The sequence below is a fragment of the Ranitomeya variabilis genome, chromosome 1 (genome assembly GCF_051348905.1).
Source record: "Ranitomeya variabilis isolate aRanVar5 chromosome 1, aRanVar5.hap1, whole genome shotgun sequence".
NCBI lineage: Eukaryota > Metazoa > Chordata > Amphibia > Anura > Dendrobatidae > Ranitomeya > Ranitomeya variabilis.
In genome coordinates this window covers 779383317-779408176 of record NC_135232.1, presented here as the reverse complement: position 1 = coordinate 779408176, position 24860 = coordinate 779383317, and the positions used below count along the sequence as shown (strand labels likewise).

General features: G+C 45.8%; 1 long non-coding RNA gene across 1 annotated transcript in view; it reads left to right on the top strand.

Moving 5' to 3' along the window:
• The window catches only part of LOC143784268 (uncharacterized), a 31754-nt gene extending 9512 nt beyond the window's left edge, over positions 1-22242 (top strand). Inside the window, exons 2-3 of the long non-coding RNA XR_013217753.1 lie at positions 5824-5881; positions 21922-22242. This is a non-coding gene — a long non-coding RNA (uncharacterized LOC143784268). The remainder of the gene's footprint in view (positions 1-5823; positions 5882-21921) is intronic.
• Positions 22243-24860: the final 2618 nt, after the last annotated feature.

The following is a 24860-nucleotide window of genomic DNA, read 5'->3' as shown; positions in this document are numbered from 1 at the left end:
TTGCTGTTCTCGTGCCAGTGGCTTGTTGTTGCCTTTGCCTGTCCCGAAGAGGCCTTGGACGCACATTTCCATGGATTTTATTTCAGATCTTCCTGTCTCTCAGAGAATGTCGGTCATTTGGGTGGTGTGTGATCGTTTTTCTAAAATGGTCCATTTGGTGCCCTTGCCTAAGTTGCCTTCCTCCTCCGAGTTAGTTTCTCTGTTTTTTCCAAATGTGGTTCGTTTGCACGGGATCCCTGAAAATATTGTTTCCGACAGAGGATCCCAGTTTGTGTCTAGATTTTGGCGGACCTTTTGTGCTAAGATGGGCATTAATTTGTCTTTTTCGTCGGCCTTCCATCCTCAGACGAATGGCCAAACCGAGCGCACTAATCAGACTTTGGAAACCTATTTAAGATGTTTTGTTTCTGCTGATCAGGACGACTGGGTGACTTTTTTGCCATTGGCCGAGTTTGCCCTTAATAATCGGGCTAGTTCTGCTACTTTGGTTTCGCCTTTTTTTTGTAATTCAGGGTTTCATCCTCGTTTTTCCTCGGGTCAGGTGGAGTCTTCTGACTGTCCTGGAGTGGATGTTGTGGTGGATAGGTTGCATCAGATTTGGAATCATGTGGTGGACAATTTGAAGCTGTCACAAGAGAAGGCTCAGCGCTTTGCCAACCGCCGTCGCTGTGTGGGTCCCCGACTTCGCGTTGGGGATTTGGTGTGGTTGTCTTCTCGCTTTGTTCCTATGAAGGTCTCCTCTCCTAAGTTTAAGCCTCGGTTTATCGGTCCTTATAAGATTTTGGAAGTCCTTAACCCTGTGTCATTTCGTTTGGACCTCCCGGCATCGTTTGCTATTCATAATGTGTTCCATCGGTCGTTGTTGCGGAGGTATGTGGTGCCTGTGGTTCCTTCGGTTGAGCCTCCTGCCCCTGTGCTGGTTGAGGGAGAATTGGAATACGTGGTGGAGAAGATCTTGGATTCTCGTATTTCTAGACGGAGGCTTCAGTATTTGGTTAAGTGGAAAGGCTATGGTCAGGAGGATAATTCCTGGGTTGTCGCCTCTGATGTTCATTCGGCCGATTTGGTTCGTGCCTTCCATGTGGCTCACCCTGATCGCCCTGGGGGTTTTGATGAGGGTTCGGTGACCCCTCCTCAAGGGGGGGATACTGTTGTGAACTCCGTTTTCAGGCTCCCTCTTGTGGTCACAGATGGTATTGTGTGACTTTGGTTTTTTGGCTCCCCCTGGTGGTTTGGTTTATTATCCTGCGGGTCTGCTGGATCAGCTGCCTCGTTATTCACCAGGGAGGCTCCTATTTAGCTCTGCTTCACTTCCACTTGTTGCCGGCTGTCAATGTATTCAGTGCTATTCTGATTACTCCTGATTATCTCGTTTTCTGCCTCTTCAGGATAAGCTAAGTTCTGTTTGAATATTTTTTGCTCATCTGCCTGCAATATGATTTCTGTGTATGATGAGTCTAGTCCAGCTTGCTAACATGTGATTTCTTTTTGCTGGTAAGCTCTGGGGTACGGAGTTGCTTCCCCCGCACCGTTATTTGGTGCGGGGGCTCGAGCAATCTCTGCGTGGATATTTTGAATAGGGTTTTTTATTGACCGCACAGTTTCCTTCCTATTTTCTGCTATCTAGTATTAGCGGGCCTCATTTGCTAAATCTGATTTCATCTCTGCGTTTGTGCTTTCCCCTTAACTCACCGTTAATATTTGTGGGGGGCTATTCTATATCTTTGGGGTCATTCCACTGAGGCAAGTGAGGACTTACTTTCCCTCCAGGAATAGTCAGTTTCTCAGGCCGTGATGAGACGTCTAGGATTTTTAGGTAACGTTCCACGGCTGCCTATAGTTGTTTGCGGATAGGATCAGGTTGCGGTCAATCTAGTTACCACTTCCCCAGAGCTAGTAGTCTGTTCAGTTACTTAGCTAGTCCGACCTGCGATCCTTGCCACTAGGATCATAACACATCACATGGAGCAGGTCAAAACAGGGAACGGGATCACAGGGAGCAGGGTATTACGGGCCCAGGCCACCTCGATGGGATAGTACGTCTAATGTCAGAAAGGGGTTAAAATGTGGTGCCCAAAACTAGACACAGTATTCCAGGTGAGATCTGACCAAAGAGGAGTAGAGGGCAATAATGACTTCGCGTGATCTAGACTGTATGCTTCTGTTAATACATCCCAGAATTGCATTTGCCTTTTTTGCTGCTGCATCACACTGTTGTCTCATGTTCAGCTTGTGATCTATTAGTATACCCAAGTCTTTTTCACATGTGCTGTTGCTTAGCCCTATGCCTCCCATTCTGTAAATGCTTTTTTCATTTTTATTGCCCAGATGTAGTACTTTGCACTTTTCCTTGTTAAAAAACATTCCGTTAGTTGCTGCCCACTACTCCAGTTTATTGATATCTTTTTGAATCCTCTCTCTTCTCTAGTATTAGCTATCCTTCCTAGCTTTGTGTCATCAGCAAATTTAATTAGTATACCCTCAATTTCTTCATCTAAATCATTGATAAAGATGATGAACAATACAGGGCACAGGACAGAACCCTGTGGTACCCCACTTGAGACATTCTTCCAACTGGATGTGCAGCCATTTACGACCACTCTTTGGGTCCGATCACTAAGCCAGTTATGAATCCACCTAACAGTTGCCTTACTTAGTCATTTTTTCAATAAGGATGGTGTGAGATACTTTGTCAAATGCTTTGTTGAAGTTAAGCTATACTATATCTACAGCATTTCCCTAATCAACCCAGTGTTTCAGTGTTTCTGTCATAGAAATTAAGTTAGTCTGACATGACTTATTAGTTACAAACCCATGCTGACTCTGGTTAATCACTTCATTCTTATCCAGGTACTCACATACATGTTGTTTAATAATTTGTTCAAAGTTCTTTCCTGGTATGGAAGTCAGACTCACCGGCCTATAGTTCCCTGGGTCCACCTTCTTCCCCTTTTTGAAGATAGGAATGACATTTGCTCTTCTCCAGTCTTCTGGGACTTCTCCTGTTCTCCAAGAATTTTCAAAGATTATGGAGAGTGCTTCAAACATTTCTGCTGCTATCTCCTTCAGTACTCTGGGGTGTAATTCATCTGGACCTGGAGACTTGAATTAATTTATGTTAGCTAAGTGTTTCCTCACTATCTTTCTGTTTATAGATATCCTGGATTCTTCAACTCCTTTAATAGGACAGTGAAGATCAGTTGATGTAACCTTTCCTTTCTGAGAGAAAACAGATGCAAAATAGGAATTTAAAAGTTCAGCCTTCTCAACATCCTTTCTTATCATTTCATCATTTTCATCCTGTAAAAATCCTATAGTATCTGTGACTTTTCTTTTACTTTTGACATATCTCCAAAATCCTTTTTTACTGCTTTTTACTGCTTTTGACGTCTCTTGCAAGCCTTAATTTATTGTCAGCTTTAGATTATCTGATTCGTGCCCTGCGGATTCTGCAGACAGCATTATATTCTTTTTTAGATATGCCTCCCATTTCCATTTAAATAAACATTTCTTTTTCTTTTTAGCATGTGTTTAAGTTCTGTGTTCATCTATCCTGGTTTCCTTAAATGCTTTGTATTCTTCCCTCTTTTTGGAATTGTTAACGATTGTGCTTTGAGAATCTCATTTTTCAAGATTTCCCGACCTTCCTGGACATTTTTGTCCTTAAGGATATCCAGTCATTGGATCCCTCTGATTCTCTTTCAGAGTCCCTTAAAATCTGCCTTTCTGAAATCTAACCTTGAAGTCTGAGTCTTCACAGGTCTTCCTTCTCTAGTTATCCAAAATTCTAAAATAGCATGGTCGTTACCTCCTAGGGTCCCAGCCACTCTTACCTCCTCAACCATTTCCTCCCTGTTTTTAAGGATTAGATCCAAGGTAGCAGATCTCCTTGTTTTCTCCCCTACCTTTTGGAAAATAAAGTTGTCAGGAAGAGAGGATAAGAATTTGCTTGACCTGTTAGTTTTGCCTGAGAGAGATTCCCAACAAATGTCTGGATAGTTGAAATCTCCCATGACCACTATGTCATATTTTTTGGAGAACTTGGCCATTTGATGCATAAAGAGTTCATCCATATCTTCAGCTTGCACAGGCAGCCTGTAGTAAATGCCTGCAATGGTGTCCTTTCCGTTGTTCTCTCCTTGTATTCTTACCCAAACAGTTTCCACAGAACTCCCAGTCTCTGAAGCTTCAATCTCTGTGCGTATAATGGCCCTCTCATTAGCTCCCATGCTGTCTAATGACCCCCACATTAGCCCCCACGCTGTATAATGGGCCCCAAATTAGCCACCACGCTGTACAATGGACCCCGAATTAGCTTCCATGCTGTGTAATGGCGTCCACTTTATCACCCTTGGATTCTGGTTTCTGTCTGTCCCTTTCTGTGGGCTGCAACTTGCAGAAAATAAAAACTTTCTATAGAGCATCTTATGGGGCCATAATCAACCATTATGCAGCATTATATGGGGCACATTTTCTTTACAGCATCTTATGGGGCCATAATCAACCATTATGCAGCATTGTATGGGGCACATTTTCTATGGAGCATCTTATGGGGCCATAATCAACCATTATGCAGCATTATATGGGGCGCATTTTCTTTACAGCATCTTATGGGGCCATAATCAACCATTATGCAGCATTATATGGGGCACATTTTCTATGCAGCATCTTATGGGGCCATAATCAACCATTATGCAGCATTATATGGGGCACACTTTCTATGCAGCATCTTATGGGGCCATAATCAACCTTTGTGCAGCATTATATGGGGCACATTTTCTATGGAGCACCTTATGGGGCCATAATCAACCGTTATGCAGCATTATATGGTGCTTGGGATGAGATATTCTCAGTGCTGCAAAGCCTGCCCCCATCGGGACTTCACCACCCTCCCGATGCAATAGCATCGGGCCTCCATCTAGTATGTATTTATAAAGCACATATATATTTAATAAATATATAAGTGTGGGTGTGTGTGACAGCCGGGGTCAGATACTGACCAGTCTTCTGTTGCTCTTTTTGAGGCACCATGAGATTTATGGCGGCAGCTGTGAAGTCCTTTACAGATTGGGTGATGCTCTGGCAATTTGCACTAACAGACACCGTTTTGTAAGATCAAGCAGCCGCCATAAATCTAGTCGCTCAGATAGCAAAACAGATACAAGACAAGAATCCTCCAGGACTTGTCAAGAGGGTAACAGTGTCCTGCCTCCTTCTCCACACTGTACAGTGCAGACACACAGACACCTGCAGCCTGAGCTGTTAACTATAAGCCATCTGACTCCTGTCCGGCTCCTCTATGGACTCTGGGGGGAAGAAGCAGTGTCCTGCGTCCTGACGTCTCTTCTGTAGACACAGCACAGAGTGCAATTTGGGCGTGTCTGCCGGAGGCAGCAGGTACAGTGCCAGCACCCAGCGTCCCCGGGCACATGCTCCTCTACAGAACAGACTGTGGTAGTGCAGTGAGATTGTCTCCCTACTCTACCGCAGAGCATAACTATATCGGCGTGCACAGCATGCCGATATAGTTATGGGTAGCCTAGCTCCATGTGGGCCCCTCTGAGCACCGGGCCCGGGGCAACTGCGCCCTCTGCCCCCTGGTAGCTATGCTACTGTTCTGAATGTTTTCTTAATGGCTACTACGATGGTTAGCAGTGATGATGCCATCATCAGCATCACTATTACTGTCATCTACATAATGGAGCACACTTTAAATAGTCTGGTGGAGGAGGTGGTGGTGGTATCCCGGGGGAATAGGAGGAAGCAGAGGAGGATTCCTTTAGGGTTAACAATATCTATAATTTCATGTCTGTCGTCTCACAGGTGGTTGCCATGGGAGGAACAAATGGAGAAGGACCATGAAAAGGATGAGAAGGAAGAGGTGATGGATGCGCAACAGCTAGGAGATGAAAACTATAATGATTCCCTCTTTGTTGTCCGTGGTGGTCAGGAAGGGATTGAGGATGAAAATTGAGTGTTAATCTGCCACCAACTCACTGTGGAGTTGGACCCCATGAGCATCTTCTTGCAGCACTATCTTCAACATGATTGTTACCCATATAGTTATGATTCGAAATAGTGCTGACTACTGGGTTAGCAGTGTGTTCTATCCACAATATAAAAGCAAATTTTGCCTGTTGCTTCCCCCCAGAAAGGAACGCACTCATGCTGCAGTATCAAAACAAGCTGGGAGATAATCTTGACAGTGGTTTTTCCCAAGACAGCAGTGAGGCACACAGTTTGCATTGCAGTGATAGCCTTCCAACCACAGAAACATTCAGTCGTCAATGCAAAAACATTAGCAGCCTTGCAGTGCTGGAGTCCTGTGTTCCAACCCTACCAAGGACAACATCGGCAAATAGTTTGTATGTTTTACCCATGTTTGCAAGGGTTTACTCCCTGTAATTATTTTTCTACTCACACCACAAAGACATACAGATAGTAAAGTTAGATTGTGAGTCCCAATGGTGACAGTGCCAGTAATGTCTGTAAAGTGAATGTTGAATTATTGGCGCTATATAAGTGATAAAACTAAAAATAATTGAAATTGATGCTCAGCCATACTTAGGTGGCACACATATCAGTTTTGTAGATTACTATTGTCAGAAAAATGTAAGGATAGTAGCACGGGTAGTTGACTCAAAGAGAGTGGAGGACTGCCGGTATCGGAGGCCTACTGCTACAGGCTATACACATGAAGGAGACACAACCAGGAGTCTACACAGTGTTTTAGCAGACACCAACAAAGTAACATCAATTTCACCACAGTAGAAATAGTCTAATAGGGACTGACAGGTCTTACACTTCACGCAACCCAGCAGATGGATATCCAATGTAGTGCAACGGGGTTGGTGCAGTGTGACACACAGGAAGTGACCCAGGAAAGTTCAAAGCAAATGTCTTTCAATGTTCAAAGAAACTCGCAAAATGAACAGCACACGGAATCCTCCGGATCGCAGCCGAGGCGTCTTAGCAGTCCATATTTTCCAAACCGGTTGACGAGGGCGACTGCACCACCGTGTTACGCTGAGGGGTGCCAGACGCTTGCTGCTCTTGGCTCTGTGTTACTGCACACTTAAGCCGCATGTTGCAGAGCCACCTGCTCTGCAGTTTGCAATCAAAACTCTGACACACCCAACCCTTTGCTGCAGGCTTTTTAAATGGAATCTGTGGACAAGGGCCACTTGTAAGACTCGATCTGGAGGGAGCCCCACTACCATCCTGTAGTCTGCTCCAAAAATAAAAGCCCTTAACAAGTTTTCCTAAACTTTTCCTTGGTCAATTAACTTGACCAGGTCCACACTTTTATTTTGCACTGCAGCAGCCACAGCTATACCTGTGACTGCGATACACTCCAGGGGTTTAATATGCTTCTATGCGCACCCTGGGGAATACATGTCGATCCTAGCATATGATCTCCCTCACTGCCTCACATCAACCAAGAGTGTTCACATTTCCAAAAATTAGTGGCAGGCACGAACAAAGTGGCATCAATTTTACCACAGTAGAAACATTTTAATAGGGACCGACAGGTCTTCCACTACTTCCAACCCAGCAGATGGACACAAAACCAGGAGTATTCACGTTTCCAAAAATTAGTGACAGACACCAACAAAGTGGCATCAATTTTACCACAGTAGAAATATATTAGCTACGCCCAAGCTGGCACTTCACAGTCACTAAATTACCACAATTCTGAAGATTGTCATCAACAGAATAACAAAGTTCCAGATACTATAAAGTGCAAATTTTATTAATAATAATAATTAAAAAAGTTACTACTACAGAGTCATCACCCCATCATTATAACTAATAAAATTCAGTTACAATAACTGAAATGAAACAAGTTATATATGCAGTTCCCCCAGCAATATTACAACAAAGTAAACTGTAACAGTATACTAGCCCTACATAATCCCCTAATGCTATGAAAACAAATGACACTTCAAGTGAAGGATGAACCACTATTATTTTATAAGGGTACAAGCAGTAGACTATATATGGAGGATTACCTGAGAACAATGGTGACGACTCCCCACCCCAACGTGTGTTTCACCGCTGGCTTCTTCCTGGAGTGTTCACATTTTCAAAAATTAGTGGCAGACACTAACAAAGTGGCATAAATTTTACCACAGTAGAAATAGTATAATAGGGACCAACAGGTCTTCCAGTACACTCAATCCAGCAGATGGACACCCAAGCAGGACTGCTCACACTTCCAAAAATTAGTTAACATCTCCAGCAGCAGCAACAGCAAGCACAGAAGCCCCTCTAAAGATATCAGAGACTGCAATTCTGCAAGAACAATGCAAACCACTAAAAACTACATCCAGTAGCAGAGGTTGTCAGTTGTCTTGGAGTAGGACGTTACGTTGTTGGTTCACTAGTGCTTTCAGAAACATTAACACCTACGCCACATACATATCGAACACCAAGCCTAATCAGCTTTCCACCATGACCTCGCTTTTTCCCTGTTATGTTGCTCAGATAGTGTGCTAGGAGGACACAATTAGCAACTAAAAATTAGATGCTTTACTCTGCACAACCTCTGGACACAGCTGAATTTCATTGGCACAAAATGAGGTGGAATATGGCATGATGAATCACATTACAGAAAAAAAGGATTTTTTCAGTGTGGATGAGGGCTAGATGACAAAGAATTTATGCTGCAAACTATTTTTTAATGAGATGTCCCCTACTGTATGATGTTAGTAACCGACATTTTTGGGGGCCTGTGGATGAGGCCTGTATAACATTGACTAGATGCTACAATTTCAAAGTGAGATGTCCTCTACTGTATGACGTTAGTAACAATAATTTTTATTGGCCTGTTGATGAGGCGTGCATAACAATGAATATATGCTACAAACAATTTCTAAGTGAGATGTCTCCTACGTTATTACATTAGTAACAGTGGAAATAATGGGGGCTGTAGAAATAATGGGGGCTGTAGATGAGGCATGTATAACACTGACTGCATCATCCAAACAATTTCAAAGTGAGATATCCCCTACTGTATGAGTTAGTAACAGAAGAATGTTTTTTGGCCTGTCGTTGAGGCCTGTAAAACATTGACTAGATGCTACAAACAATTTCTAAGTGAGATGTCCCCTACTCTATTACGCTAGTAACAGAAATAAGAATTGTTTAAGTGTGGATGAGGGTTGGATGACAAAGAAGATATGCTCCAAACTATTTTTAATTAGATGTCTCCTACTGTTTTATGTTAGTAACAGAAGAAATTATAGGGGCTGTACATGAGGCCTGTATAACATTGACTAGATGCTCAGAACAATTTCAAACTGAGATCTCCCTTTCTGTATCACGTTAGTAACATAAAAAAAATATTTTTAGTGTGTATGAGGCCTGTATAATCTAGAAGATTGTGACGTTGTAACGCCATCTTTCCTACAGCTGCTGTTGGTAAGGTGCAGGTTTGCCGGAGAAATATGTAGTTAGATGAACTGATCAGGAAAAGGGGTATAACAACGGTGGGAATGGAAAAGTACAACAGAATCAATAAGAAGGCAGCTATGTGAGGTATGAGATCCAAGATCCAGCCTACAACGATTAGTCAATTACCCAACACCAATTACCATAGAGTGTTTGATGCTCGTCAGAAGATAGTTGTAACAGATGCGTGTCTCACACTAGGCATAAAAGATGCCCATGAGAAAATGAATGCCAAAGATGCACATAATCTAGAAGATACGCTCAAAACAATTTCAAACTCAGATCTCGGCTGCTGTATCACATTTGAAAAAAAATGTTTTAATGTGCACAGCTCTGCACACAAAACAATTTCAATGCCAGTAAATGACAAGGTTGGATAGAGCAGGTAGTATCACGTTTAGCAACAGAATTTTTTTTTTTAATGTGTGTGAGGTCTGCAGACAGCTTCATATCTCCACCACAAAATGACAATGTGGGATACGGCAGGCTGTATCACGTTTTTCACTAGAAATTTTTTTTTTTAATGTGCGTTAGATCTGCAGAGAGCTTCATGTTTACCAACAGAAAAAAATATATATTTTTTCAATGTGCGCAAGTGTAATAATTATAGGGGATAACTCAGGAGACTCTTTGCATGGAACAAGACAACTACAGGACACAGTTTTATAAGTGGTAAAGTCTATATTATTATATTACATGGTGATTCAAACAGGTGCAGAGAGAAACTCAAGTCCACAACACTTGGTGTAAATATTAAACGCAGCTTAACAGTCTATAGGAAACTTCAGAGGAAAATGCAATCACGCAGAAAGTCTATGAAGCACAATTATTCTTGAGGATACTTGACACGAATAAGTCCTTGTTTTAGTCCAAACACAGATAGCTATGCTTATAAGGCAGTTCAAATAATATCTTAACAAAACCAGGGAGGCCTGGGTAATAGTCTCAGGTTTTTGCAGAGCAGCAACAGCTTACATGTCCAACAAATGCAAGTGGAGAAAACACAAGCAGCAGATGAAAGAGGATTACTGGAAACTGGTGTATACAGCAGGAACTCAGAGCAGAATAGCAGGATCACCACACAGGTTCACAGGAGCAGGTATATAGCCAGGGAGTCACCAGGGTCAGGAGCTGGATGCAAGGCAGAATACTTTAGCACAGACTGAAGGCTGGGGTGGAGTTTTATAGCAGGAAGACACTGCACATGAGACCAAAGACGCCATCTTGGAAAAGGGCAGCAATGCACAAAAGGTAATAAAAAATGTTCAGAGTCCTGACAGTAAGGTCTGCAGACAGCTTCATATCATCGCCACAAAATTACAACATGGGATACGGCGACCTGTATCACATTTAGCAACAGAAAAAAATATTATTTTTTTTTAATGTGCAGGAGCTATGCACACTGTGGAATTTCACCACCACTAAATAACAAAGTGAGATGTCATGGTGAGTCACACTATCAACTGCACCAAAAAAAATTTCTTCATGCACAGCAGCTCAAATTAAAGAACAATGTGTAGTGCAGCGGTGTCCTTGCAGTGCAGCGATAAGGCAGGGACCCAAGAAAGTTCAAAGTATACATAGGTTTTAATGTCCCAAAAAAACTTACAAACAAAACAAATGGTATCTTCCGGATTACAGCCGGGAAGCAAACCAGTCCATAAATGAGTCCGGTTGCTGTGGCCGACCGCACCACCGTATCACGCTGCAGGGTTTCAGGAGTTCGCCCCACAGGGCTCTGTGTTCCCTCACACCGGCAGAGCTTTTGCAGAGCTGTCTGCTCTACACCATGCCAACTCTAAACTGACACACCCAAAAACCCTTCCTGCAGGTTTTTTTTCCTCAACTCAACTCTGTGGCCTTGGGCCACTTGTAAGATCAGGGCTGGTGGAAACAGACCAGCCCCACATGCAGTCTGTTTCAAAAATAGAAGCCCTTAACAGGTTTTCCTTAACAATTCCTTGGCCAAATAACTTAACCAAGTTTCATGCTTACTTTTATCCTGCTTTGTGACTCACAGGCGTCCTGCTGTGACCACAAGGCACTCCAGTGGATCTAATACACTTCCGAGCGCATCCTGGGGGACACATAGCGACCCTCTCAAATCACACCAGTCGCTGCCTCACACACACCCCCCTCTGTTCAAACTTGGGGAGTTAAACATTTGTCACCATACAGGGGGCCCTGGATGGAGCATACGCATTTCCTTGTGATTTTCCCGCCCGATATTCCACTGAGAAATTGAAATTTTGTAGGGACAGAAACCATCTGATGACCCAAGCTTTCCTCACTTTTGCGTTTCTCATCCAGACAAGGGGTGAATGGTCCGTTGCCAAACGAAACTGACGCCCGAGCAAATAATAGTGCAGGGACTCCAGGGCCCATTTAATCACCAAGCACTCTTTCTCCACTACGCTATAATTTTTCTCCACCGGGGTCAGTTTCCTGCTCAGACATGTGATTAGGTGCTCATCTCCGTTCACCTCTTACAACAGCACCGCTCCTAGACCTACCTCTGAGGCATCGGTTTGCACAATAGAAGTTTCTTTAAAATTGGGGCTGATGAGGACTGGCTGTCCACACCATGCCGACTTCAGGGATTGGAATGTTTCCTCCGCTTGAGGATTCCACCATAACTGACTTCTTACCTTTTAACAGGTCAGTTAGGGGTGCTGATTTGCAAAATTGGGTATAAACCAGCGATAGTACCCAATGACGCCGAGAAAAGCCCTCAATTGTTTGGTAATCAATGGCTTGGGCCAGTTTTGGATGGCCTCGATCTTATTTACTTGGGGTTTGATAACCCCGCAGCCGATCACATAACCTAAGTACCAGGCTTCCGTGAGTCCTATCGTGCATTTCTTTGGGTTTGCTGTTAACACCGCAATTCGGAGAGACTCCATCACTGCTTGTACCTGGGACAGATGGGTCTCCCAGTTGGTACTAAAGATGACAATGTCATCCAAATACACTGATGCGTATTTCCGATGTGGCTCTAACATTATGTCCATCAGCCTTTGGAATGTGGCCGGAGCCCCATTTAACCCAAAAGGCAAGATGACATCGTGATATAGACCCTCTGGTGATATAAATGCGGTCTTCTCTTTCGCTGATTCTGTTAGCGGGACCTGCCAGTACCCTTTCGTGAGGTCGAGTGTAATGAAGTACTGGGCCTTTCCCAGTCTCTCAATTAGCTCGTCCACTCGGGACATTGGATAGAGGTCAAATTTTGACATCTCATTTAACTTTCTGAAGTCATTACAGTAGTGTAACGACCCGTCTGGTTTATGTATTAGCACAATAGGGCTAGCCCTCTCACTCCGGGACTCCTCGATGACTACCCAATTGAAGCATTTGCTTCACTTCAGCCGGTAGGGCATGTCTCCGGGCTCCTGGCACCCTGCACGGTTTATCCATACCATATCCTGGGGCTCAGTGACAATGTCATGTTGAATCACCAAGGTTCACCCTGGCAGTTCTGAGAATACATCCGTATTCCGCTGCACCAAAGCTCGAGCCTCTCGACTATCATTGTCATGCAGGTGGATCATGGATCCACTGTGTCACGGTCCAGGCTAAGCCTTGGAGGAGTGTGGCTAAGTAACCACTTTTTGCTAGAGCTCCTGATGGTGCTGTTTTGTGAGGGCGTCATTAACTTTTACCTCACACCCGGCCACATCCCTGCCCGGGGCCAGTGGGTTTCCTGTTGGTACTTCCGGAGTTGCCTCTGTAACCAAGCCCTCCCGGTCTTTCCAGGCTTTTAGGTTAACATGATACAGTTGCTCGGGTTTCTTTTTCCCGGGTTGGTGCACCCTATAATTCACTTTGCCCACCTTCCCTCGTATGTCAAATGGCCCTTGCCACTTGGCCATGATCTTACTCTATGGGGTGGGCACGAGTACCAATATGCGGTCCCCTTCTTTAAAGGTCCTGACTGTGGCCCTTTTATTATAGATGCGGCTCTGAGCGGCCTGGGCATCCAATAGATGCTCCTTTACTATGGGCCGCATGGCCGCAATCCGATCCTGCATACTTGCAACATGCTCAATGACACTCTTATGTGGCATAGGCTCCTGTTCCCATGTCTCCTTGGCTACATTTAGCAGTCCCCTCGAGTGCCTGCCATACAACAGCTCAAATGGGAAAACCCCATGGAAGCCTGCGGTACCTCACAGATGGTAAACATTAGGAAGGGCAGTAACATGTCCCAATTCTTCCCATCCTTGGAGACCACCTTTTTGAGCATGGTCTTGAGAGTCTTATTAAATCTCTCCACCAACCCTTTGGTTTCTGGATGGTACACCGACATATGTAGCTGTTTAATTCGGAGCAGCTTACATAGCTCCCTGGTCACCTTAGACATAAAAGGAGTTCCCTGATCTGTAAGGATCTCCTTGGGTAGCCCAAGGTGACAATACATGGCAAATATTTCACAGGCTATTAGTTTAGCCAAGGTGTGGCAGAGAGGTGTCGCCTCTGGGTAATGGGTGGCGTAGTCTACGACTACTAATAAGTGTTGGTGGTCCCAGGCGGATTTTACTATTGGCCCCACCAGATCCATCTCAATCCACTCAAAAGGTACCTCTACAGTGGGCAGAGGCACCAATGGACTCTGGTAGTTCGTGGTGGGTGAGGTTAGTTGGCACTCCGGACATGTATGGCAATACCTTTAGACCTCAGTGTGGACACCTGGCCAAAAAAAAAACGCTGCAGTATGCGCTTCAGCATATTTTTGGCCCTCAAATTCCCTCCTAGCATCTGAGTGTGAGCCATGCCGAGCACCGCCCGATGATAGGATTGGGGCACTATCAGTTCTACTACCTCATTCATGATTTTATCAACCCTGTACAGTAACTCCTGGTCGATCGTCATCTGGGGAAACTCGTTCTCTACACCCGGTTGCTGAGCCACCCCATTTACCTTGATTACTCTTCCCCGTGCCCAGGTCAGAGTGGGTTCCTGGAGCTGGGCGGTCCCAAACTTACCAGGGGACACCAGCTCGGGGATCGGAGGGGTCTCCACAACTTCTGCCAATACCTCTAAGGAAACCTATTGGGGTTACACACTGTCCCTAGGTTGGTGACCCCTAAGGCAGGTATCCCTGACTTGGGATCTTCAGGTTCCATGCCTGGAGTAACATTTACCTTGGGAGGGTTAACCCTGGTCTCCCAGTCCAGGGCATCATCCCGACTGAGGTCCAGGTAGGCCTTCTTTGCATCTCCCATCAGGAAATTGGCCACCACTTCAGCCCACTGAGTCACTGGCAAGCTCTCCTGTTGTGATTCTAGTGGCAGAGGATCTCAAATGTACAAACTATGTCTGCTAACACAAAAACTAGCTCATAGGGAGGTGGTAACTAGGCTGACCGAATATCTGATCCTAGCACACAACTAACAGTAGCCATGGAACGTACCTACGTTGATTCTAGACGTCTCGCACCAGCCGGAGAACTAACTAACCCTTTCAGAGAAAATAAGACCTCACTTGCCTCCAGAGAAGGGACCCCAAAGATGAAATACAAGCCCCCAACAAATAATAACGGTGAGGTAAGAAGAAAAGACAAACGTAAGAATGAACTAGATTTAGCAAAGTGAGGCCCACTAAATAATAGCAGAAAATAGAAAGAGAACTTATTCGGTCAGCAAAAAACCCTATCAAAATATCCACGCTGAAAATCCAAGAAGCCCCGCACCGACTAACGGTGCAGGGGGAGAATATCAGCCCCCAAGAGCTTCCAGCAAAAATCAGAATCACATTGTAACTAGCTGGAACAAAATATCAGAAATGCGGATAAACAAAAATAAGAAAGCAGGACTTAGCTTATCTTGCAAAAAGCAGAAGACAGGAGCCAAAAGACTAGACTGGTAACATCGATTCCAGGCACCATACTGAGTTTCCAGGAAGTCTAAATAGGAACACCCAGGCCAAACGACCCAGGTGGGTAAAAACCTGGAGACAGACAATCCAAGTGTCATACCGCTAGAGAACACAAGAGGGAGCCAAGAAATACAATTCACAACAGTACCCCCCCCTTTAAGGAGGGGACACCGAACCCTCACCACGACCACCAGGACGATCAGGATGAGCCGCGTGAAAAGCACGAACCAAATCGGCCGCATGAACATCAGAGGCGACCACCCAGGAATTATCCTCCTGACCATAGCCCTTCCATTTGACCAGATACTGAAGCCTCCGTCTGGAGAGACGAGAATCTAAGATCTTCTCCACCACGTACTCCAACTCGCCCTCAACCAAGACCGGAGCAGGAGGGTCAACCGCAGGAACCACAGGCACAACATACCGCCGCAACAAAGACCTATGGAACACATTGTGAATGGCAAATGACACCGGAAGATCCAAACAAAAAGAAACTGGATTAAGGATTTCCAAAATTCTATACGGACCAATAAAGCAAGGCTTAAACTTAGGAGAGGAAACCTTAAGAGGGACATACCGAGAAGACAACCAAACCAAATCCCCAACACGAAGTCGGGGACCCACACCGCGGCGGCGGTTGGCAAAACGCTGAGCCTTCTCCTGTGACAATTTCAAGTTGTCCACCACATGACTCCAAATCCGCTGCAATCTATCCACCACGGAATCCACCCCAGGACAGTCAGAAGATTCAACATGCCCCGAGGAGAAACGAGGATGAAAACCAGAATTGCAGAAAAATGGCGAAACCAAAGTAGCGGAACTAGCCCGATTATTGAGGGCAAACTCAGCCAATGGCAAAAAGGTCACCCAATCATCCTGATCCGCAGAAACAAAACATCTCAAGTAAGCCTCCAGCGTCTGATTAGTTCGCTCCGTTTGGCCATTAGTCTGAGGATGAAAGGCAGATGAGAATGATAAATCAATGCCCATCTTAGCACAAAAAGATCGCCAGAACCTGGACACAAACTGTGACCCTCTGTCAGACACGATATTCTCAGGAATGCCATGCAAACGAACCACGTTCTGAAAGAATAAAGGAACCAGATCGGAAGAGGAAGGCAACTTAGGCAAGGGCACCAAATGGACCATCTTGGAAAAGTGATCACACACCACCCAGATGACAGACATACCTTGAGAAACCGGAAGATCTGAAATGAAATCCATGGAAATGTGTGTCCAGGGCCTCTTCGGGACCGGCAAGGGCAAAAGCAACCCGCTGGCACGAGAACAGCAAGGCTTAGCCCGAGCACAAATCCCACAGGACTGCACAAAAGAACGCACATCCCGCGACAAGGAAGGCCACCAAAAGGACCTAGCCACCAAATCTCTGGTACAAAAAATCCCAGGATGCCCTGCCAACACCGAGGAATGAACCTCAGAGATAGCTCTGCTAGTCCATTTATCAGGAACAAACAGTCTATCAGGTGGGCAAGAGTCAGGACTACCAGCCTGAAATCTCTGCAACACACGTCGCAAATCAGGAGAAATGGCCGACAAAATTACTCCCTCTTTAAGAATACCAGCTGGCTCTGAGACTCCCGGAGAGTCAGGCACAAAACTCCTAGAAAGAGCATCTGCCTTCACATTCTTCGAACCAGGCAGGTATGAAACCACAAAGTCAAAACGGGAGAAAAACAACGACCAACGAGCCTGTCTAGGGTTCAGGTGCTTAGCAGACTCGAGATACATCAAATTCTTGTGATCAGTCAAGACCACCACACGATGCCTAGCTCCCTCGAGCCAATGACGCCACTCCTCAAATGCCCACTTCATGGCCAACAACTCCCGATTACCCACATCATAGTTCCGCTCCGCAGGCGAAAACTTCCTAGAAAAAAAAGCACAAGGTCTCATCACAGAACAACCAGAGCCTTTCTGCGACAAAACAGCCCCTGCACCGATCTCAGAAGCGTCTACTTCAACCTGAAAGGGAAGTGAAACATCAGGCTGGCACAAAACAGGTGCCGAAGTAAACCGGCGCTTCAGCTCCCGGAAAGCCTCTACGGCTGCCGGAGCCCAATTAGTCACATCAGAACCTTTCTTGGTCATATCCGTCAAAGGTTTCACAACGCTAGAGAAATTAGCAATAAAACGACGGTAGAAATTAGCAAAACCCAAGAATTTCTGAAGACTCTTAACGGACGTAGGTTGGATCCAATCATGAATAGCTTGGACCTTGACTGGGTCCATCTCCACTGTAGACGGGGAGAAAATGAAACCCAGAAAGGAAACCTTCTGCACTCCAAAGAGACACTTTGAGCCTTTCACGAACAAAGCATTATCACGCAAAACCTGAAACACCATCCTGACTTGCTTTACATGAGAATCCCAATCAGAAAAAAACAGAATATCATCCAGATAAACAATCATAAATTTATCTAGATACTTCCAGGAGATGTCATGCATAAAAGACTGAAACACAGAAGGGGCATTAGAGAGCCCAAAAGGCATCACCAAGTACTCAAAATGACCTTTGGGCGTATTGAACGCAGTTTTCCATTCATCTCCCTGCTTAATGCGCACAAGGTTGTACGCACCACGAAGATCTATCTTGGTGAACCACTTAGCACCCTTAATCCGAGCAAACAAGTCCGACAACAGTGGCAAAGGATACTGAAATTTGACCGTGATTTTATTCAGAAGTCGATAGTCTATACAAGGTCTCAAAGACCCGTCCTTTTTGGCTACAAAAAAAAATCCCGCACCAAGAGGGGAAGAGGATGGACGAATATATCCCTTCTCTAAAGACTCCTTTATATAAGAACGCATTGCAGCATGTTCAGGTACAGATAAATTAAATAAACGTCCCTTAGGAAATTTACTACCAGGAATCAAATCTATAGCACAGTCACAGTCCCTATGCGGAGGAAGGGCACTGGACCTGGACTCACTAAATACATCCTGATAGTCCAACAAATACTCCGGAACTTCAGAAGGAGTAGAAGAAGCAATAGACACCGACGGGGAATCGCAATGAATTCCCTGACAACCCCAACTTGACACAGACATTGCCTTCCAATCTAAGACTGGATTATGGGTCTGTAACCATGGCAGACCTAAAACGACCAAATCATGCATTTTATGCAGAACAAGAAAACGAATCACCTCCCGATGTTCAGGAGTCATGCACATGGTCATTTGTGTCCAATACTGCGGCTTATTCTCCGCCAATGGCGTAGCATCAATTCCTCTAAGAGGAATGGAATTTTTTAAAGGCTCCAGGACAAAACCACAGCGCTTGGCAAATGACAAGTCCATAAGGCTCAGGGCAGCACCTGAATCCACAAGCGCTATAGCAGGGTAGGAAGACAATGAGCAAATTAGAGTCACAGACAAAATAAACTTAGGATTTAAATTACCAATGGTGACAGGACTAATCATCTTTGTTAGGCGTTTAGAGCATGCCGAGATAACATGTGTAGAATCACCACAGTAAAAACATAACCCATTCTGACGTCTATGATTTCTTCGTTCAGCTCTAGTCTGAATTCTATCACATAACATTGAGTCAGGTGCCTGTTCAGACAGCACTGCCAGAGGATTAGCAGATTTGCGCTCCCGCAAACGCCGATCTATCTGAATGGCCAAAGCCATAGAATCACTCAGACTTGTAGGAATGGTAAAACCCACCATCACATTCTTAATGGCTTCAGAAAGGCCATTTCTGAAAATTGCGGCCAGAGCACACTCATTCCACTGAGTGAGCACGGACCATTTCCGAAATTTTTGGCAATACACTTCAGCCTCATCCTGGCCCTGAGAGATAGCCAGCAACGCTTTCTCTGCCTGAATTTCAAGATTGGGCTCCTCATAAAGTAAACCGAGCGCCAGAAAAAACGCATCAATGTTTGCCAATGCCGGATCTCCTGGCGCCAATGCAAAAGCCCAATCCTGAGGGTCGCCGCGCAAGAAAGAGATAACAATTTTAACTTGCTGAGCTGAGTCTCCAGATGAACGCGGTCTCAAAGATAGAAACAATTTACAATTATTCCTGGAATTCCTAAATTTAAATCGATCACCAGAGAAAAGTTCAGGAATAGGTATCTTAGGCTCTGACATAGGACTGCTAGTAACGAAATCCTGAATGCCCTGCACTCTTGCAGCAAGCTGATCCACACTAGTAATCAGAGTCTGAACATTCATGTCTGTAGCAGAGCTTCAAGCCACTCAGAGAAAAAGGGGAAGAAGAAAAAAAAAACAAAAAAAACCTCAGAACTTCTTTTCTTTTAATCCCGCTTCAGCAATGCATTAATGGCCTGGAATACTGTTGTGATCCTAGTGGTAGAGGATCTCAAATGTACAAACTAAGTCTGCTAACACAAAAACTAGCTCATAGGGAGGTGGTAACTAGGCTGACCAAATATCTGATCCTAGCACACAACTAACAGTAGCCAGGGAACGTACCTACGTTGATTCTAGACGTCTCGCACCAGCCGGAGAACTAACTAACCCTTTCAGAGAAAATAAGACCTCACTTGCCTCCAGAGAAGGGACCCCAAAGATGAAATACAAGCCCCCAACAAATAATAACGGTGAGGTAAGAAGAAAAGACAAACGTAAGAATGAACTTGATTTAGCAAAGTGAGGCCCACTAAATAATAGCAGAAAATAGAAAGAGAACTTATTCGGTCAGCAAAAAACCCTATCAAAATATCCACGCTGAAAATCCAAGAACCCCCGCACCGACTAATGGTGCAGGGGGAGAATATCAGCCCCCAAGAGCTTCCAGCAAAAATCAGAATCACATTGTAACTAGCTGGAACAAAATATCAGAAATGCGGATAAACAAAAATAAGAAAGCAGGACTTAGCTTATCTTGCAAAAAGCAGAAGACAGGAGCCAAAAGACTAGACTGGTAACATCGATTCCAGGCACCATACTGAGTTTCCAGGAAGTCTAAATAGGAACACCCAGGCCAAACGACCCAGGTGGGTAAAAACCTGGAGACAGACAATCCAAGTGTCATACCGCTAGAGAACACAAGAGGGAGCCAAGAAATACAATTCACAACACTCTCCTGCTCCGCAGTGCATTCAAAGATGCTGAGGAAGGCCTCCATTTCATCCTCGGGCGCCATCTTCCTCAGTGTGGACCTTGTACCAGGCTTCAACAAGTTATTTGTCTGCTGCTGTTGCTGATACTGCTGCTCCTGATACTGCTGCTCCCGCTGACACTGTAGCTGCTGCTGATGCTGCTCACGTTGCTGCTCCTGTTGCTGCCGCTGACACTGCTGCTCCTGCTGCAGGTGTTGCTCATGCTGCCGCTGCTGTGCGAGGACCAACTGTTTCAACAGTTCCTTCATCTTGTCAGCAGGCTTGAGCTGTAGCGTTGCTGGCTTAATTATTGACATGCAGCACACTTTGGGGTATGCCTCAGTTTACACTGCTCAGCATCCTCCAACCATATGTAGTGCAGTAGTGTCTATGCTATGCAGTGATGAGGCAGGGACCTAAGAAAGTTCAAAGTAAACGTAGGTTTAAATGTCCCAAAAAAACCTTACAAACAAAAGAAATGATATCTTCCATATCACAGTCCATAAATGCGTCCGGTATCACGCTGCGAGGCGCCAGGAGTTCGCCCCATGGGGCTCTTTGTTCCCTCACACCGGCAGAGCTGTCTGCTCTACACCATGCCAACTCTAAACTGACACACCCAAAAACCCTTCCTGCAGGGTTTTTGTTTTCCGCAACTCAACTCTGTGTAAGATCAGGGCTGGAGTAAATAGACCGGCTCCACTACCTTCATGCAGTCCGTTTAAAAAATAAAAGCCCATACCGGGTTTTCCTTAACGATTCCTTGGCCAAGTAACTCAATCAGGTTTCATGATTCCCTTTACCCTGCCTTGTGAATCACAGGCATCCTGCTGTAACCACAAGGCACTCCAGTGGGTCTAATACGCTTCCGAGCGCATCCTGGAGGACACATAGCGACCCTCATAAATCACACCAGTCACTGCCTCACAAGTGTCACCATCCCACTAAATGACAACTTGGGATATGGCATGCTGTTTCACATTTATCTAGTGAAAAAATAAGATTTAGAAAGCTATACTCTATACTAGTGCATTGAGCACAATAGATGCAGTGCACAACACACTTGTATGACACGTGCCCTGCTGTCTTTGTCTGTGGACCTCAGTAATGGCAACAAAAAAAAATTGCTGTAAGGTCTGTAAGGAGCAGAGCTGACCCTGGTGTGCCTTGTCCAGTACGAGTCCAGAACCATCGGTGCTGTCACCCGAGTTGCAGGGGGGTGAGCTTAGTTCTCTGGATAGACCTTTGAACTTGAGGATGGAGGGCATGGAGAATATAAAAGGGCGACAGTGCATGGGAACAAACAGAGTGGCGATGGGAAGCTGTAGTGCATTGAGGTCGACTGTGAGTCCTCCCTTGCTGTATAGTAAGTACAAAGTAGGCCCAAGCCCGAGGAGCCCACCGAGACTTACCAGAGACGCTTTCTGGTATCCCTGACAGTTCCAACTCTCGTAACACCACTGAACATGAGTAATTCCTTTTTACAACCCAACCACAGGGGGCGCACTCCAAGACAGGATAGCCAGGCTGCAGACTGAGTACGGCTGCCTGACATATCTGCTCCTGCATACTTCAGTGCTGTGCTGGCGTTTAAAAGAAAGGACTGCCACCTCTCCAGCGGTTCTCCTCTTGGATCCAGGACCCGTGACCGGACATCTCAGGGTCACCGATGACACCGGGTTCAAGCTGGGACGCCACCTCTATCATCGCAGAGACTGCTCCTCATCTATGTCAGATTGATAAGTTTGATACCTTTGAACTCTCCCCTACCCAATCTTACAACTGTTGCCCCTAAGCGTACCAAGCATAGCTTATTCATCCTCCCCTCCATTTATCCTCACCCTGTGTGGAGTAACGCTGTTACATTAAATCCCTCTGTTAACCCTTGTTCTGCCTCCGACCATTACTGCTTCCTGTTACCTACTTTCAGATCGATTTCACAGCCACACAGGACACTACCTAGTGTGGTGCAGTGACCAATGTTACAACCAAGGGGTGCTGTGTGCGCGCTGCAGGATGCGCTTGGATGTATAACTGTGGCGATGAGACAAAGTCCGGCAGGATTATAAATGGCCGGTATGTGTATCGCAGAGGAGGACACTCTGCGCTGTCAGTCTGAAATTATATTGTAGTCTGGGACCTGTAGTCCCACATGTAAAGGTGTAGTTCTAATGGGAGACTGGCAGGGCTAGTTATGAGAGATGGGAGGGTTAATCTAGCCACACACACCCACACTCCCACCCAGGGGAGTGGTTACAGGTATGTAATGTGACCAGGGTGTGGGTCACATGTCTCCTGTGGGTTTCCTGTGTTTGGATCTGAGTGGTCCAAGTGCAAGGCCCTGGAAGCCTGTGTTGGAAATCCTGGGAATTCCTGAATAGCACATGGTTGGGCTTTGGCACTGAGTGGCCTGTGTACTGTAGGTCCTGGATGGTCAGTGTTGGAGTCTCCTGGGAGTGGAGACGTCCTGGAAGCACCTAGAGGCCGTGGACCTGGACGGTCAGTGTTGGAGTCTCCTGGGAGTGGAGACGTCCTGTGAGACCGTTGACCAGGGCAGTCCCTGTTGAGCAGGAGCCCACTCTAGAGGTAACCCCTGGTGCGGGGAAAGAACTGTGTGCGCTAACATAGGGCAGTTGCTGAACTGCGTAGTCATCTGGTGTCTGGAGAGAGATACCAGTGTGACCACTGAAGGCTATGTAAAGCCGTATATGATATTCTGATATGGCGATATAATGAACTGTTCAAGGTACGGTTTATGCTGTATTTAATAAACCGAATGGACCATTATGTGTGAAAAACTGTGCCTGTATGCGTTAATCCCATGCCAAGCGAGTGTCCACCAAAACTCGAAGTAAGGGAAACGCTAAAATTGGTGTTCAAATGTGGGCAAACGGTCCCAGAAGCATATGTTCAGTGCTGGCTGAGCCAGAGGAGTCGAAGGTCTGACAACCATGTGTTATGCTGATCGGGATCAGTGAGAAAATGTGTTTAGGCTGTAAAGCCGAGTGTGTAACAGACAGGAGTCTGTGCTATGCTGACCGGGGTCAGTGAGAGACTGTGGTTTTTTTTTCTCAAAACAACTTGCTGTGGATCGGCGGGTCCACAAAGTTGACAAGCATCTTGCTGTGGCTCAGCGGGGTCACGAAGGTGACAAGCGTCTTGCTGTGGATCGGTGGGTCCACGAACGTGACAAGCGTCTTGCTGTGGATTGGCGGGTCCGCAAAGTCTGCGGTGCAGAGCCTTGTGAAGTGTAGCTGCAGTTGCAGCAAAGAGAAGAAAAAAAAAAAAGAAAAGACATTGCTGGTCCAGAGCGTGCAGACTCTTAAAGGGCCAGTGCAAGGCCGGAGTCACATTGGTGTACTGTGCGAACTGGGGCCTGAAAGTACTGTGGGGAGTCCACGGGGTGTGCCCCAGGGAAGGGGTGGTGTCCCTAATAGGGTGGTGTCCCAAAAAGGGGGCAGTAACCCAAACAGGTATGGTTGTAAAAAAAAGGGGCGGAGTCATAAAAGGGGGCGGTATCCCAAAAGGGAGTAGGTGCCCAAAAGGGGGTGGTGACCCTAAAGGGGCAGAGGCCCAAAAGGGGGCGGAGCCTCCTGAAACTAAAGGAGTGGCACAAACGGACTGTTACCGGAGACAATGGTACTATGTGTGTCCAATTTGCCATGTGTACTACCCTCCTGGTAAGAAGCTGCATGGGTGTGTTCTAGAGTTGAACGCAGATGTTGAGGATGTTTTTGGTCTGGTTGATTCGGGGAGCCCGGTGACCCTGGTAAGGGGTGTAGAAGATAAATTTGTAATGTCTGAAAGGAAGATTGAGGTCACATGCATCCATGGGGACACTAAGGTTTATTCAGTGGCCTTGGTGCAACTCGAGACAGTCAGGAGCCATACAAGTCTGGAGGCCGCCATAGTTCCTAACCTACCTTGTCCGGTGATAGTAGGCCGGGACTGTAAGTTATTCTCAGACTTGTGGGAGGAGGGCGTTCCTCTGCAGCATGAGGATGGAAGTCTCATTACTGTTGCAGGGGCATACATTAAGACAGGAATACATCCCAAAATTGACGGGTCAGACATCGGGGTGACCAGTGTGAAGGGTTCGTCTGCCCAACTTGCTGACATGATGTCACCTGACATGACTGACAGTGATTTAGTAAATAAAACCTGTGAAGCTGACACCCTGTTAGAAAGGAACTTGAGGGTTCACCATACTGTGGGGTGTGACCCAGACTCCGGGGGTGACTTTGACGTGTCATTGTCAGTAGCAACCACTAGGACTGAGTACAATGTCTGCTGACAGAAACACTGACACAGGGGAACGATGAGACAAAGTCCGGCAGAATTATAAATGGCCGGTATGTGTGTCGCAGAGGAGGACACTCTGCGCTGTCGGTCTGAAATTATGTTGTGGTCTGGGACCCAGTGGCGTAGGAAGGGGAG